This window comes from Scyliorhinus torazame, chromosome 17 (genome assembly GCF_047496885.1).
Source record: "Scyliorhinus torazame isolate Kashiwa2021f chromosome 17, sScyTor2.1, whole genome shotgun sequence".
Taxonomy (NCBI): Eukaryota; Metazoa; Chordata; class Chondrichthyes; order Carcharhiniformes; family Scyliorhinidae; genus Scyliorhinus; species Scyliorhinus torazame.
The window spans coordinates 73690405-73710900 of record NC_092723.1 but is presented as its reverse complement, the minus strand read 5'-3'; the positions used below and the strand labels follow the sequence as shown (position 1 = coordinate 73710900).

General features: G+C 51.5%; 1 long non-coding RNA gene across 1 annotated transcript in view; it reads right to left on the bottom strand.

Annotated features, from left to right (window-relative positions):
- Nucleotides 1-19715, bottom strand: part of LOC140393541 (uncharacterized) — a 48258-nt gene extending 28543 nt beyond the window's left edge. Inside the window, exon 1 of the long non-coding RNA XR_011935654.1 lies at nt 19453-19715. This is a non-coding gene — a long non-coding RNA (uncharacterized lncRNA). The remainder of the gene's footprint in view (nt 1-19452) is intronic.
- Between the last annotated feature and the right edge of the window lie 781 nt (nt 19716-20496).

The following is a 20496-nucleotide window of genomic DNA, read 5'->3' as shown; positions in this document are numbered from 1 at the left end:
AATACCCACACACCCCCAGACAATACCTCCAACACCCTGGATAATAACCACACACACACACCCACACACCCACAGACAATACTCACACACTCTCAGACAATACCCACACACCCCCAGACAATACCCACACACCCCCAGACAATATCCACACATCCTCAGACAATACCCACACACCCCCAGACAATACCCACAGCCCCCCAGACAATACCCACACCCCCCAGACAATACCCACACCCCCCAGACAATACCCACACCCCCCAGACAATACCCACACCCCCCCAGAAAATACCCACAGACCCTCAGACAATACCCATACACTCCCAGACAATACCTACACACCCTCAGACAATACCCACACACCCTCAGACAATACCCACACACTCCCAGACAATACCTCCAACCCCCTGGATAATAACCACACACACACCCAGACACCCCCAGACAATACTCACACACTCCCAGACAATACTCACACACACCCAGTCAATACCCACACACCCTCAGACAATACCCACACACCCCAGACAATAACTTCAACCCCCTGGATAATAACCACACAAACACCCATACACCTCCAGACAATACTCACACACCCCCAGACAATACTCACACACTCCCAGACAGTACGCACACACCCTAAGACAATACCCACACACTCCCAGACAATACCCACAATCCCAGGAAATACCCACACACTCCCAGACAAACACACACACCCCCAGACAACACCCACACACTCCCAGACAATACCCACACACCCACAGACAATATCCACACACTCTCAGACAATACCCACACACCCTCAGACAACACCCACACGCTCCCAGACAATACCCACACACCCTCGGACAATACCCCCACACTCCCAGACCATACCCACACACCCCCAGACAATACCCACACGCTCCCAGGCAATACCCATACACCCCCAGAAAATACCCACACACTCCGAGACAATACCCACACACCCCCAGACAATACCCACACATCCCCAGACAATACCCACACACTCCCAGACAGTACCCATACACCCCCAGACAATACCCACACACTCCCAGACAATACCCACACACACCCAGACAATACCGACACATCCCCAGACAATACCCACACTGCCCCCAGACAATACGAACACACCACCAGGCAATACCCACACACCCCCAGACAATACCTCCAACCCCATGGATAATACCCACACACACACCCATACATCCCCAGACAATACTCACACACTCCCAGACTATACCAACACACCCCCAGACAATACCTCCAACCCCCTGGATAATAACCACACCCACACACCCCCAGACAATACTCACACACTCCCAGACAATACCCACACACCCCCAGAGAATACCTCCAACCCCCTGGATAATAACCACCCCCACACACCCCCAGACAACACCCACACACACCCACACAATACCCACATACTCCCAGACAATACCCACACACTCCCGGACAATATCCACACATCCTCAGACAATACCCACACACCCCCAGACAATATCCACACACCCCCAGACAATACCCACACCCCCCAAGACAATACTCACACACTCCCAGACAATACCCACACACACCCAGACAATACCCACACACCCCCAGACAATACCCACACACTCCCGGACAATACCCACACATCCTCAGACAATACCCACACACTCCCAGACAATACCTCCAACCCCCTGGATAAAACCCACACACACCCATACACCCCCAGACAATACTCACACACTCCCAGACAATACCCACACGCCCCCAGACAATACCTCCAACCCCCTGGATAATAACCACACACACACACCCACACAACCCCGGACAATACTCACACACTCCCATACAATACCCACACACCCCCAGACAATACCTCCAACCCCCTGGATAATAACCACACACACACACCCACACAACCCCGGACAATACTCACACACTCCCAGACAATACCCACACACCCCCAGACAATACCTCCAACCCCCTGGATAATAACCACACACACACACCCACACAACCCCGGACAATACTCACACACTCCCAGACAATACCCACACACCCCCAGACAATACCTCCAACCCCCTGGATAATAACCACACCCACACATCCTCAAACAATACCCACACACCCCCAGACAATACCCACACACCCCCAGACAATACCCACACACCCCCAGACAATACCCACCCACCCCCCCAGACAATACCCACACACCCTCAGACAATACCCACACACTCCTAGACAATACCTACACACCCTAAGACAATACCCACACACCCACAGATAATACCCACACACTCCCAGACAATACCTCTAACCCCCTGGATAATAACCACACACACACCCAGACACCCCCAGACAATACCCACACACCCCAGACAATAACTTCAACACCCTGGATAATAACCACACACACACCCATACACCTCCAGACAATACTCACACACTCCCAGACAGTACCCACACACCCTAAGACAATACCCACACACCCCCAGACAATACCCCCCACCAGACAATACCCACACACTCCCAGACAATACCCACAATCCCAGACAATACCCACACACTCCCAGACAATTCCCACACACCCTGAGACAATACCCACACACACCCAGACAATACCCACACACCCGAAGACAATACCCACACACTCCCAGACAATACCCACACACCCTCAGACAATACCCACACACTCCCAGACAATATCCACACACTCCCAGACAATACCCACACGCCCCCAGACAATACCCACAATTCCCAGACAATACCCATAAACCCCCAGAAAATACCCACACACTCCGAGACAATACCCACACACCACCAGACAATACCCACACATCCCCATACAATACCCACACACTCCCAGACAATACCCGTACACCCCCAGACAATACCCACACACTCCCAGACAATACCCACACACACCCAGACAATACCCACACATCCCCAGACAATACCCACACACCCCCAGACAATACCCACACACCCCCAGACAATACCCACACACTCCCAGACAATAACCACACACCCCCAGACAATACCTCCAACCCCCTGGATAATAACCACACCCACACTCCCCCAGACAATACTCACACACTCCCAGACAATACCCACACACCCCCAGATAATACCTCCAACCCCCTGGATATTAACCACACCCACACACCCCCAGACAACACCCACACACACCCATACAATACCCACACACTCCCAGACAATACCCACACATCCTCAGACAATACCCACACCCCCCAGACAATACCCACACACCCCCAGACAATACCCACACACCCCCAGACAATACCCACACACCCCCAGACAATACCCACACACCCCCAGACAATACTCACACACTCCCAGACAATACCCACACACACCCAGACAATACCCACACACTCCCGGACAATAGCCACACATCCTCAGACAATACCCACACACTCCCAGACAATACCTCCAACCCCCTGGATAAAACCCACACACACACCCATACACCCCCAGACAATACTCACACACTCCCAGACAATACCCACACACCCCCAGACAATACCTCCATCCCCCTGGATAATAACCACACACACCCCCCCACACACCCCCAGACAATACTCACACACTCCCAGACAATACCCACACATTCCCCAGACAATACCCATACATCCCCAGACAATACCCACACCCCCCCAGACAATACCCACACATCCCCAGACAATACCCACACACTCCCAGACAACACCCATACACCCCCCGACAATACCCACGCACTCCCAGACAATACCCACACCCCCCCCAGACAATACCCATACATCCCCAGACAATACTCACACACTCCCAGACAATACCCACACACTCCCAGACAATACCTCCAACCCCCTGGATAAAACGCACACACACACCCATACACCCCCAGACAATACTCACACACTCCCAGACAATACCCACACACCCCCAGACAATACCTCCAACACCCTGGATAATAACCACACACACACACCCACACACCCACAGACAATACTCACACACTCTCAGACAATACCCACACACCCCTAGACAATACCCACACACCCCCAGACAATACCCACACATCCTCAGACAATACCCACACACCCCCAGACAATACCCACAGCCCCCCAGACAATACCCACACCCCCCAGACAATACCCACACCCCCCAGACAATACCCACACCCCCCCAGAAAATACCCACAGACCCTCAGACAATACCCATACACTCCCAGACAATACCTACACACCCTCAGACAATACACACACACCCTCAGACAATACCCACACACTCCCAGACACTACCTCCAACCCCCTGGATAATAACCACACACACACCCAGACACCCCCAGACAATACTCACACACTCCCAGACAATACTCACACACACCCAGTCAATACCCACACACCCTCAGACAATACCCACACACCCCAGACAATAACTTCAACCCCCTGGATAATAACCACACACACACCCATACACCTCCAGACAATACTCACACACCCCCAGACAATACTCACACACTCCCAGACAGTACGCACACACCCTAAGACAATACCCACACATTCCCAGACAATACCCACAATCCCAGGAAATACCCACACACTCCCAGACAAACACACACACCCCCAGACAACACCCACACACTCCCAGACAATACCCACACACCCACAGACAATACCCACACACCCCCAGACAATACTCACACACTCCCAGACAATACCCACACACACCCAGACAATACCCACACACTCCCGGACAATAGCCACACATCCTCAGACAATACCCACACACTCCCAGACAATACCTCCAACCCCCTGGATAAAACCCACACACACACCCATACACCCCCAGACAATACTCACACACTCCCAGACAATACCCACACACCCCCAGACAATACCTCCATCCCCCTGGATAATAACCACACACACCCCCCCACACACCCCCAGACAATACTCACACACTCCCAGACAATACCCACACATTCCCCAGACAATACCCATACATCCCCAGACAATACCCACACCCCCCCAGACAATACCCACACATCCCCAGACAATACCCACACACTCCCAGACAACACCCATACACCCCCCGACAATACCCACGCACTCCAAGACAATACCCACACCCCCCCCAGACAATACCCATACATCCCCAGACAATACTCACACACTCCCAGACAATACCCACACACTCCCAGACAATACCTCCAACCCCCTGGATAAAACGCACACACACACCCATACACCCCCAGACAATACTCACACACTCCCAGACAATACCCACACACCCCCAGACAATACCTCCAACACCCTGGATAATAACCACACACACACACCCACACACCCACAGACAATACTCACACACTCTCAGACAATACCCACACACCCCTAGACAATACCCACACACCCCCAGACAATACCCACACATCCTCAGACAATACCCACACACCCCCAGACAATACCCACAGCCCCCCAGACAATACCCACACCCCCCAGACAATACCCACACCCCCCAGACAATACCCACACCCCCCCAGAAAATACCCACAGACCCTCAGACAATACCCATACACTCCCAGACAATACCTACACACCCTCAGACAATACACACACACCCTCAGACAATACCCACACACTCCCAGACACTACCTCCAACCCCCTGGATAATAACCACACACACACCCAGACACCCCCAGACAATACTCACACACTCCCAGACAATACTCACACACACCCAGTCAATACCCACACACCCTCAGACAATACCCACACACCCCAGACAATAACTTCAACCCCCTGGATAATAACCACACACACACCCATACACCTCCAGACAATACTCACACACCCCCAGACAATACTCACACACTCCCAGACAGTACGCACACACCCTAAGACAATACCCACACATTCCCAGACAATACCCACAATCCCAGGAAATACCCACACACTCCCAGACAAACACACACACCCCCAGACAACACCCACACACTCCCAGACAATACCCACACACCCACAGACAATATCCACACACTCTCAGACAATACCCACACACCCTCAGACAACACCCACACGCTCCCAGACAATACCCACACACCCTCGGACAATACCCCCACACTCCCAGACCATACCCACACACCCCCAGACAATACCCACACGCTCCCAGGCAATACCCATACACCCCCAGAAAATACCCACACACTCCGAGACAATACCCACACACCCCCAGACAATACCCACACATCCCCAGACAATACCCACACACTCCCAGACAGTACCCATACACCCCCAGACAATACCCACACACTCCCAGACAATACCCACACACACCCAGACAATACCGACACATCCCCAGACAATACCCACACTGCCCCCAGACAATACGAACACACCACCAGGCAATACCCACACACCCCCAGACAATACCTCCAACCCCCTGGATAATACCCACACACACACCCATACATCCCCAGACAATACTCACACACTCCCAGACTATACCCACACACCCCCAGACAATACCTCCAACCCCCTGGATAATAACCACACCCACACACCCCCAGACAATACTCACACACTCCCAGACAATACCCACACCCCCCCCAGAGAATACCTCCAACCCCCTGGATAATAACCACCCCCACACACCCGCAGACAACACCCACACACACCCACACAATACCCACATACTCCCAGACAATACCCACACACTCCTGGACAATATCCACACATCCTCAGACAATACCCACACACCCCCAGACAATATCCACACACCCCCAGACAATACCCACACCCCCCAAGACAATACTCACACACTCCCAGACAATACCCACACACACCCAGACAATACCCACACACCCCCAGACAATACCCACACACTCCCGGACAATACCTCCAACCCCCTGGATAAAACCCACACACACCCATACACCCCCAGACAATACTCACACACTCCCAGACAATACCCACACGCCCCCAGACAATACCTCCAACCCCCTGGATAATAACCACACACACACACCCACACAACCCCGGACAATACTCACACACTCCCATACAATACCCACACACCCCCAGACAATACCTCCAACCCCCTGGATAATAACCACACACACACACCCACACAACCCCGGACAATACTCACACACTCCCAGACAATACCCACACACCCCCAGACAATACCTCCAACCCCCTGGATAATAACCACACACACACACCCACACAACCCCGGACAATACTCACACACTCCCAGACAATACCCACACACCCCCAGACAATACCTCCAACCCCCTGGATAATAACCACACCCACACATCCTCAAACAATACCCACACACCCCCAGACAATACCCACACCCCCCCAGACAATACCCACACACCCCCAGACAATACCCACCCACCCCCCCAGACAATACCCACACACCCTCAGACAATACCCACACACTCCTAGACAATACCTACACACCCTAAGACAATACCCACACACCCACAGATAATACCCACACACTCCCAGACAATACCTCTAACCCCCTGGATAATAACCACACACACACCCAGACACCCCCAGACAATATCCACACACCCCAGACAATAACTTCAACACCCTGGATAATAACCACACACACACCCATACACCTCCAGACAATACTCACACACTCCCAGACAGTACCCACACACCCTAAGACAATACCCACACACCCCCAGACAATACCCCCCACCAGACAATACCCACACACTCCCAGATAATACCCACAATCCCAGACAATACCCACACACTCCGAGGCAATATGCACACACCACCAGACAATACCCACACATCCCCAGACAATACCCACATACTCCCAGACAATACCCATACACCCTCAGACAATACCCACACATTCCCAGACAATACCCACACACTCCCAGACAATACCCACACACAGACACTACCCACACACCCCCAGACAATACCCACACACCCCCAGACAATACCCACACATCCCCAGACAATACCCACACACTCCCAGACAATACCCATACACCCCCAGACAATACCGACACACCCCCAGACAATACTCACACACTCCCAGACAATACCCACACACACCCAGACAATACCCACACACTCCCGGGCAATACCCACACATCCTCAGACAATACCCACACACCCCCAGACAATACCCACACCCCCCCAGACAATACCCACACACCCCCAGACAATACCCACACACCCCCAGACAATACCCACACACCCCTAGACAATACACCCCCCCCCAGACAATACCCACACACCCCCAGACAATACCCACACACCCTCAGACAATACCCACACACCCCTAGACAATACACCCCCCCCCCAGACAAGACCCACACACCCCCAGACAATACCCACACACCCTCAGACAATACCCACACACCCTCAGACAATACACCCCCCCCCCCCAGACAATACCCACACACCCCCAGACAATACCCACACACCCTCAGACAATACCCACACACTCCCAGACAATACCTCCAACCTCCTGGATAAAAAACACACACACACCCATACACCCCCAGACAATACTCACACACTCCCAGACAATATCCACGCACCCTAAGACAATACCCACACACTCCCAGAAAATTCCCACACACTCCCAGACAATACCCACACACCCCTAGACAATACCCACACACCCCCAGACAATATCCACACACTCCCCGACAATACCCACACACCCCCAGACAATACCCACACACCCCCAGACAATACCCACACACCCCCAGACAATACCCACACACCCTCAGACAATACCCACACACTCCCAGACAATACCCACACACTCCCAGACAATACCTCCAACCCCCTGGATAATAACCACACACACACCCAGACACCCCTAGACAATACTCACACACCCTCAGACAATACCCACACACTCCCAGACAATACCTCCAACCCCCTGGATAATAACCACACACACACCCAGACACCCCCAGACAATACTCACACACTCCCAGACAATACTCACACACCCCCAGACAATACCCACACACCCCTAGACAATACACCCCCCCCCCAGACAATACCCACACACCCCCAGACAATACCCACACACCCTCAGACAATACCCACACACCCTCAGACAATACCCACACACTCCCAGACAATACCTACACACCCTCAGACAATACCCACGCACCCTCATACAATACCCACACACTCCCAGACAATACCTCCAACCCCCTGGATAAAAAACACACACACACACATACACCCCCAGACAATACTCACACACTCCCAGACAATATCCACGCACCCTAAGACAATACCCACACACTCCCAGACAATTCCCACACACCCTGAGACAATACCCACACACACCCAGACAATACCCACACACCCTAAGACAATACCCACACACACCCAGACAATACCCACACACCCTAAGACAATACCCACACACTCCCAGACAATACCCACACACCCTCAGACAATACCCACACACTCCCAGACAATATCCACACACTCCCAGACAATACCTACACGCCCCCAGACAATACCCACAATTCCCAGACAATACCCATACACCCCCAGAAAATACCCACACACTCCGAGACAATACCCACACACCACCAGACAATACTCACACATCCCCAGACAATACCCACACACTCCCAGACAATACCCATACACCCCCAGACAATACCCACACACTCCCAGACAATACCCACACACTCCCAGACAATACCCACACATCCCCAGACAATACCCACACACCCCCAGACAATACCCACACACCCCCAGACAATACCCACAGACTCCCAGACAATAACCACACACCCCCAGACAATACCTCCAACCCCCTGGATAATAACCACACCCACACACCCCGAGACAATACTCACACACTCCCAGACAATACCAACACACCCCCAGATAATACCTCCAACCCCCTGGATATTAACCACACCCACACACCCCCAGACAACACCCACACACACCCAGACAATACCCACACACTCCCAGACAATACCCACACATCCTCAGACAATACCCACACCTCCAGACAATATCCACACACCCCCAGACAATACCCACACACCCCCAGACAATACCCACACACCCCCAGACAATACTCACACACTCCCAGACAATACCCACACACACCCAGACAATACCCACACACTCCCAGACAATACCCACACATCCTCAGACAATACCCACACACTCCCAGACAATACCTCCAACCCCCTGGATAAAACCCACACACACACCCGTACACCCCCAGACAATACTCACACACTCCCAGACAATACCCACACACCCCCAGACAATACCTCCAACCCCCTGGGTAATAACCACACACACCCCCCCCACACACCCCCAGACAATACTCACACACTCCCAGACAATACCCACACACCCCCAGACAATACCCACACACTCCCAGACAACACCCATACACCCCCAGACAATACCCACACACCCCCAGACAATACCCACACATTCCCAGATAACACCCATACACCCCCCGACAATACCCACACACTCCCAGACAATACCCACACATTCCCCAGACAATACCCGTACATCCCCAGACAATACCCACACCCCCCCCAGACAATACCCACACATCCCCAGACAATACCCACACACTCCCAGACAACACCCATACACCCCCCGACAATACCCACGCACTCCCAGACAATACCCACACCCCCCCAGACAATACCCATACATCCCCAGACAATACTCACACACTCCCAGACAATACCCACACACTCCCAGACAATACCTCCAACCCCCTGGATAAAACGCACACACACACCCATACACCCACAGACAATACTCACACACTCCCAGACAATACCCACACACCCCCAGACAATACCCACACCCCCCCAGACAATACCCACACATCCTCAGACAATACCCACACACCCCCAGACAATACCCACAGCCCCCCAGACAATACCCACACCCCCCAGACAATACCCACACCCCCCCAGAAAATACTCACACACCCTCAGACAATACCCATACACTCCCAGACAATACCTACACACCCTCAGACAATACCCACACACCCTCAGACAATACCCACACACTCCCAGACAATAACTCCAACCCCCTGGATAATAACCACACACACACCCAGACACCCCCAGACAATACCCACACCCCCCCAGAAAATACCCACACACCCTCAGACAATACCCATACACTCCCAGTCAATACCCACACACCCTCAGACAATACCCACACACCCCGGACAATAACTTCAACCCCCTGGATATTAACCACACACACACCCATACACCTCCAGACAATACTCACACACCCCCAGACAATACTCACACACTCCCAGACAGTACCCACACACCCTAAGACAATACCCACACACTCCCAGACAATACCCACAATCCCAGGAAATACCCACACACTCCCAGACAAACCCACACACCCCCAGACAACACCCACACACTCCCAGACAATACCCACACACCCCCAGACAATATCCACACACTCTCAGACAATACCCACACACCCTCAGACAACACCCACACACTCCCAGACAATACCCACACACCCTCGGACAATACCCCCACACTCCCAGACCATACCCACACACCCCCAGACAATACCCACATGCTCCCAGGCAATACCCATACACCCCCAGAAAATACCCACACACTCCGAGACAATACCCACACACCCCCAGACAATACCCACACATCCCCAGACAATACCCACACACTCCCAGACAGTACCCATACACCCCCAGACAATACCCACACACTCCCAGACAATACCCACACACACCCAGACAATACCGACACATCCCCAGACAATACCCACACTGCCCCCAGACAATACGAACACACCACCAGGCAATACCCACACACCCCCAGATAATACCTCCAACCCCCTGGATAATACCCACACACACACCCATACATCCCCAGACAATACTCACACACTCCCAGACTATACCCACACACCCCCAGACAATACCTCCAACCCACTGGATAATAACCACACCCACACACCCCCAGACAATACTCACACATTCCCAGACAATACCCACACACCCCCAGAGAATACCTCCAACCCCCTGGATAATAACCACACCCACACACCCCCAGACAACACCCACACACACCCACACAATACCCACATACTCCCAGACAATACCCACACACTCCCGGACAATACCCACACATCCTCAGACAATACCCACACACCCCCAGGCAATATCCACACACCCCCAGACAATACCCACACACCCCCAGACAATACTCACACACTCCCAGACAATACCCACACACACCCAGACAATACCCACACACCCCCAGACAATACCCACACACTCCCGGACAATACCCACACATCCTCAGACAATACCCACACACTCCCAGACAATACCTCCAACCCACTGGATAAAACCCACACACACCCATACACCCCCAGACAATACTCACACACTCCCAGACAATACCCACACACCCCCAGACAATACCTCCAACCCCCTGGATAATAACCACACACACACACCCACACAAACCCCGGACAATACTCACACACTCCCAGACAATACCCACACACCCCCAGACAATACCTCCAACCCCCTGGATAATAACCACACACACACACCCACACAACCCCGGACAATACTCACACACTCCCAGACAATACCCACACACCCCCAGACAATACCTCCAACCCCCTGGATAATAACCACACACACACACCCACACAACCCCGGACAATACTCACACACCCCCAGACAATACCCACACACCCCCAGACAATACCCACACACCCCCAGACAACACCCACCCACCCCCCCAGACAATACCCACACACCCTCAGACAATACCCACACACTCCCAGACAATACCTACACACCCTAAGACAATACCCACACACCCTCAGACAATACCCACACACTCCCAGACAATACCTCCAACCCCCTGGATAATAACCACACACACACCCAGACACCCCCAGACAATACCCACACACCCCAGACAATAACTTCATCACCCTGGATAATAACCACACACACACCCATACACCTCCAGACAATACTCACACACTCCCAGACTGTACCCACACACCCTAAGACAATACCCACACCCCCCCAGACAATACCCCCCACCAGACAATACCCACACACTCCCAGATAATACCCACAATCCCAGACAATACCCACAACTCCGAGACAATATCCACACACCACCAGACAATACCCACACATCCCCAGACAATACCCACATACTCACAGACAATACCCATACACCCTCAGACAATACCCACACACTCCCTGACAATACCCACACACTCCCAGACAATACCCGCACACACACAGACAATACCCACACACCCCCAGACAATACCCACACACCCCCAGACAATACCCACACATCCCCAGACAATACCCACACACTCCCAGACAATACCCATACACCCCCAGACAATACCGACACACCCCCAGACAATACTCACACACTCCCAGACAATACCCACACACACCCAGACAATACCCACACACTCCCGGGCAATACCCACACATCCTCAGACAATACCCACACACCCCCAGACAATACCCACACCCCTCCAGACAATACCCACACACCCCCAGACAATAACCACACACCCCCAGACAATACACACACACCCTCAGACAATACCCACCCCCCCCCAGACAATACCCAGACACCCCCAGACAATACTCACACACCCCCAGACAATACCCACACACCCCCAGACAATACCCACACACCCCCAGACAATACCCACACACCCTCAGACAATACCCACACACTCCCAGACAATACCCACACACTCCCTGACAATACCTCCAACCCCCTGGATAATAACCACACACACACCCAGACACCCCTAGACAATACTCACACACCCTCAGACAATACCCACACACTCCCAGACAATACCTCCAACCCCCTGGATAACAACCACACACACACCCAGACACCCCCAGACAATACTCACACACTCCCAGACAATACTCACACACCCCCAGACAATACCCACGCACCCCTAGACAATACACCCCCCCCAGACAATACCCACACACCCCCAGACAATACCCACACACCCTCAGACAATACCCACACACTCCTAGACAATACCTACACACCCTCAGACAATACCCACGCACCCTCAGGCAATACCCACACACTCCCAGACAATACCTCCAACCCCCTGGATAAAAAACACACACACACCCATACACCCCCAGACAATACTCACACACTCCCAGACAATATCCACGCACCCTAAGACAATACCCACACACTCCCAGACAATTCCCACACACCCTGAGACAATACCCACACACACCCAGACAATACCCACACACCCTCAGACAATACCCACACACTCCCAGACAATACCCACACACCCTCAGACAATACCCACACACTCCCAGACAATATCCACACACTCCCAGACAATACCCACACACCCTAAGATAATACCCACACACCCCCAGACAATACCCACACACCCTCAGACAATACCCACACACTCCCAGAAAATTCCCACACACTCCCAGACAATACCCACACACCCCGAGACAATACCCACACACCCCCAGACAATATCCACACACTCCCCGACAATACCCACACACCCCCAGACAATACCCACTCACCCCCAGACAATACCCACACACCCTCAGACAATACCCACACACTCCCAGACAATACCCACACACTCCCAGACAATACCTCCAACCCCCTGGATAATAACCACACACACACCCAGACACCCCTAGACAATACTCACACACCCTCAGACAATACCCACACACTCCCAGACAATACCTCCAACCCCCTGGATAATAACCACACACACACCCAGACACCCCCAGACAATACTCACACACTCCCAGACAATACTCACACACCCCCAGACAATACCCACACACCCCTAGACAATACACCCCCCCAGACAATGCCCACACACCCCCAGACAATACCCACACACCCCCAGACAATACGCACACACCCTCAGACAATACCTACACACCCTCAGACAATACCCACTCACCCTCAGGCAATACCCACACACTCCCAGACAATACCTCCAACCCCCTGGATAAAAAACACACACACACCCATACACCCCCAGACAATACTCACACACTCCCAGACAATATCCACGCACCCTAAGACAATACCCACACACTCCCAGACAATTCCCACACACCCTGAGACAATACCCACACACACCCAGACAATACCCACACACCCTAAGACAATACCCACACACTCCCAGACAATACCCACACACCCTCAGACAATACCCACACACTCCCAGACAATATCCACACACTCCCAGACAATACCCACACACCCTAAGATAATACCCACACCCCCCCAGACAATACCCACACACCCTCAGACAATACCCACACACTCCCAGAAAATTCCCACACACTCCCAGACAATACCCACACACCCCCAGACAATATCCACACACTCCCAGACAATACCCACACACACTCAGACAATACCCACACACCCTCAGACAACACCCACACACTCCCAGACAATACCCACACACCCTCAGGCAATACTCACACACCCTCAGACAATACCCACACACTCCCACACAATACCCACATGCTCCCAGACAATACGCACACACTCCCAGACAATACCCACACATCCCAGACAATGCCCGCACTCATCCAGGCAACACTCACACACCCCAGGCAATACCCAGACATGCCCCCAGACAACACCTACAGACAATACCCAGGCGCACCCCAGACAATACTCACACACCCCAGACACCCTGTGCTGGGATATTACTATGCTGGGTTAATTCTGTGCTGTGTTCGTACTGCACTGGGATAGGACTGTTATGGATTAGTACTGTGCTATGTTAATACTATGCTGGGTAATACTTCACTGGGTTAGTACTGTGCTGGATTAATACTGCACTGGGTTAGTCCTGAGCTGTGTTAGTACTGCACTGGGTTAATACTGTGCTGGGTTAGCACTGCGTTTGATTAGTACTGTGCTGGGTTAATACTGTGCAGGGTTAATACAATGCTGTGTTCATACAATGCTGTGTTAATACTGCTCTGGGTTAATACTGTGCTGCCTTAGTCCTGTGCTGGGGTAGTATTGCACTGCATTAGTACGGCACTGGGTTAATATCGCACTGAGCTAGTACTGTGCTGTATTAATACTGTGCTGGGTTAGTACTGCACTAGGAAATTATGTACTGGATTAGTACTATGCTGGGTTAATACTGCACTGAGTTTTTAAAAATAAATTTAGAGTGCCCAGTTCATTTTTTCCAATTAAGGGGCAATTTAGCGTGTTTAATCCACCTACCTTGCACATCTTTGGGTTGTGGGGGCGCAACCCACACAAACACGGAGAGTGACCCAGAGCCGGGATTGAACCTAGGACCTCGGCGCCGTGAGACTGCAGTGCCACCTCTGCGCCACCGTGCTGCCCTCATACTGCACTGAGTTAGTACTGCACTGGGTTAATACTGCGCTGGGTTAATACTTTGCTGGATTAATACTGCACTGGCTTAGTACTGCACTAGGTTAATACTGCACTAGTTTAGTACTGCGGTGTGCTATTACTGCACTGGGTTGTACTATGCTGGGTAAATACTGCGTTGTGTTAATACTGCGCTGGGTTAGTACTGTGCTGGGTTAAACTGTACTGGATTAATACTGTGCCGGGTCATTACTGCACTGGCTTAGTTCTGAGCTGGATTAGTACTGTGCTGGGTTAAACTGTACTGGGTTAGTACTGCGCTGGGTTAATACTATGCTGGACCAATACTGCACTGGGTTAGTACTCTACTGAATTAGTACTGCACTTAGTTAGTACTGCACTGGGTTAATACCGTGTAGAGATAATACAATGCTGAGTTAATACTGTGCTGGATTAGGACTGCACTAGGCTAGTACTGCAATGAGTTAGGACTGCATTGGGTTAGTACCGTGCTGGGTTAATACTGTGCAGTGATAATGCAATGTTGGATTAATATTATGCTGGATTAGTACTGCACTGTGCTAGTACTGCAATGAGTTAGTACTGCATTGGGTTAGTACTGCACTGGGTTAATACTGTGCTGGGTTAATACTGTGCTGGGGTGGCTATGTGCTGGGTTAGTACTGCGCTGGGTTAACACTGCACTGGGTAGTATTGTGCTTGGTTAATACTGCGCTGTGTTTGGTCTCCACTGGGTTCGTACTGCACTGGATTAATTCTGTGCTGCGTTAGGACTGCACTGGGTTAATACTGCACTGGGTCAGTGCAGCACTGGGTTAGTACTGTGGTGGGTTACTACTGCATTGGGCTACTACTGTGCTGGGTTAGTACAGTGCTGGGTAAAACTATGCTGGGTTAGTTCTGAGAAGGGTTAATGCTGCACTGGGTTAGTATGTGTTGGGTTAATACTGTGCTGAGGCAATACTGTACGTGATTAGTACTGCGCTGGGTTAATACTGCACAGGGGTAATACAATGCTGGGTTAATAAATACAATGTTGTGTTAGTACATGCTGGGCTAGTAATGCACTGAGTTAGTACGCACTGGGTTTGTACTGCGCTGGGTTAATACTGTGCTATGTTAGTACTGTGATGGGTTAGTTCTATGCTGAGTTAATACAGTGCTGGGTTTAATACTGCGCTGGATTAGATCTGCATTGGGTTAATGCTGCACTGGGATAGTACTGCACTGGGTTTACACTACGCTGCATTGATACTGCACTGGGTTAGTACTGGCTTAGCACTGCACTGGGTTAATACTGCACTATGTTACTACTGCGCTAGGTTAGATATACACTGGGTAAGTACTGTGCTGGGTTAATACTGCACTGTGTTAGCACACGGAGGGTGGTGAGCATCTGAAACGGGTTGCCAGAGGCAGCGGTAGAGGCGGGTACAATTTTTTTTTTTTTTTTTTAATTTAAATTTAGAATACCCAATTAATTTTTACCAATTAAGGGGCAATTTAGCATGGTCAATCCACCTACCCTGCACATCTTTGGGTTGTGGGGGCGAAACCCATGCAACCAAAGGGAGAATGTGCAAACTCCACACGGACAGTGACCCAGAGCCGGAATCGAACCTGGGACCTCGGCGCAGTGAGGCAGCAGGTCTAACCACTGCACCACTATGCCGCCGTTGGCAGGTACAATTTTGTCCTTTAAAAGGCAGTTAGACAGTTGCACGGGCAGGGTGGGTATAGAGGGAAATGGGCCAAATGCAGGCAAGTGGGACTAGCTTAGTGATAGAAACTGGGTGGCATGGACAAGCTGGGCTGATGGGCCTGTTTCCATGCTGTAAACATCTATGACTCCACTGCGCTGGGTTAGTATTGCACTGGGTTAATACAGCACTGGGTTAGTACTGCACTGGGTTAATACAGCGCTGGGTCAGTACTGCACTGGGTTAATACAGCGCTGGGTCAGTACTGCACTGGGTTAATACAGCGCTGGTCAGTACTGCACTGGGTTAATACAGCGCTGGGTCAGTACTGCACTGGGTTAATACAGCACTGGGTTAGTACTGCACTGGGTTAATACAGCGCTGGTCAGTACTGCACTGGGTTAATACAGCGCTGGGTCAGTACTGCACTGGGTTAATACAGCGCTGGGTTAGTACTGCACTGGGTTAATACAGTGCTGGGTTAGTACTGCACTGGGTTAATACAGCGCTGGGTCAGTACTGCACTGGGTTAATACAGCGCTGGTCAGTACTGCACTGGGTTAATACAGCACTGGGTTAGTACTGCACTGGGTTAATACAGCGCTGGTCAGTACTGCACTGGGTTAATACAGCGCTGGGTCAGTACTGCACTGGGTTAATACAGCGCTGGGTTAGTACTGCACTGGGTTAATACAGTGCTGGGTTAGTACTGCACTGGGTTAATACAGCGCTGGGTCAGTACTGCACTGGATTAATACAGCGCTGGTCAGTACTGCACTGGGTTAATACAGCACTGGGTTAGTACTGCACTGGGTTAATACAGCGCTGGTCAGTACTGCACTGGGTTAATACAGCGCTGGGTTAGGACTGCACTGGGTTAATACAGCGCTGGGTCAGTACTGCACTGGGTTAATACAGCGCTGGGTCAGTACTGCACTGGGTTAATACAGCGCTGGGTTAGTACTTCACTGGGTTAATACAGCGCTGTGTTAGTACTGCACTGGGTTAATACAGCGCTGGGTCAGTACTGCACTGGGTTAATACAGCGCTGGGTTAGTACTTCACTGGGTTAATACAGCACTGGGTTAGTACTATGCTGAGAATATTTCAGCAGGTAATAAATTGTGTCATTTTAAGAAAATCATCCTGTGCAATGTACGTGAGTTGGAATTGACAATGAGACATACACGGGTCACACAAACAAAACAGAAATTGGTCAATTTTTACCTTATAAATCAAGAGGTGTTCATTGAATGGTGACTCACTAACCTTGAACCATTGCCTTTGTCTGGGGCCGGTAGAATCACTCTTGTACATTGACAAAAATTTTGGACCCCCAGATAGACAATGTTTATGAAAAAACACTCAAAACAAGCATTAAATTCCATTAAGTTTAAATATTAGCCCTTTCCATTGTGTCAATGTCTAAACATGCAGGTAAAGGATTAACAGTAATTTCTCGATATAATTAATCCATGATCGTTCACTCTTAATGAAGAACTCCCTCCACCATCAGCACTTTTCTTCTATTAGGGTATGTTACTTTCCAATAGACCACATAACCTCGTTTTTCTGAATTTACCCCCCACACAAATATTATAGCCCACCCCCTCCCCCCCTCCTGGCTCTGCATTGTCACACAACATCTGATCTGACAAGCAATGCTGTGCCTGCTGCAAGACCCTTGTGACAGAATAGGCACTTCTTGTCACCTCGACTCAGTTCTGTGGTGGGGAGATGTCAGGTTCGTACTCAACATCTTCTAACACAGCACAACTGATGCTGGGACCTCAGTGTGATAGACAATGGAATTTATTCCCTGGCTACTGACTCCATGACAAACTGTGTCGAGGTCACAGAGGACAGCATACTCATCAATGTAACCAGTTTTAAATTAATCAATGGGATTATGATTCAAGATGAACCATTTTTTACTATTTCTCATCATTCGCTTCAATGGGCTGAATTCTCCATTCTGGAGACTAAGTGTTGACGCCGTCGTGGAAACGGTGGACATTCACAACGGAGTGATTCACAGACTGCAAAGGGGCTAGCACGGGCGTATTGTGAAACTCCACACTCTGGGCGGGATTCTCCACTCCCGCGCCAAAGTGCCCACGCCGTCGTGAACGCCGTCGAGGTTCACGACAGCGCGAAACGGCCCCTATCCCGACTGACTCAGGGCCCGATAATGGGCTAGGAGCGGGGCCGCGTCATCTACACGCGCCAGGCCTTGTCGCCGCGTAAAGGCGGCGCCGCATACATGACGCGGCCGGCGCCGCATAACTGGCGTCACCCGCGCTTGCGTGTTTG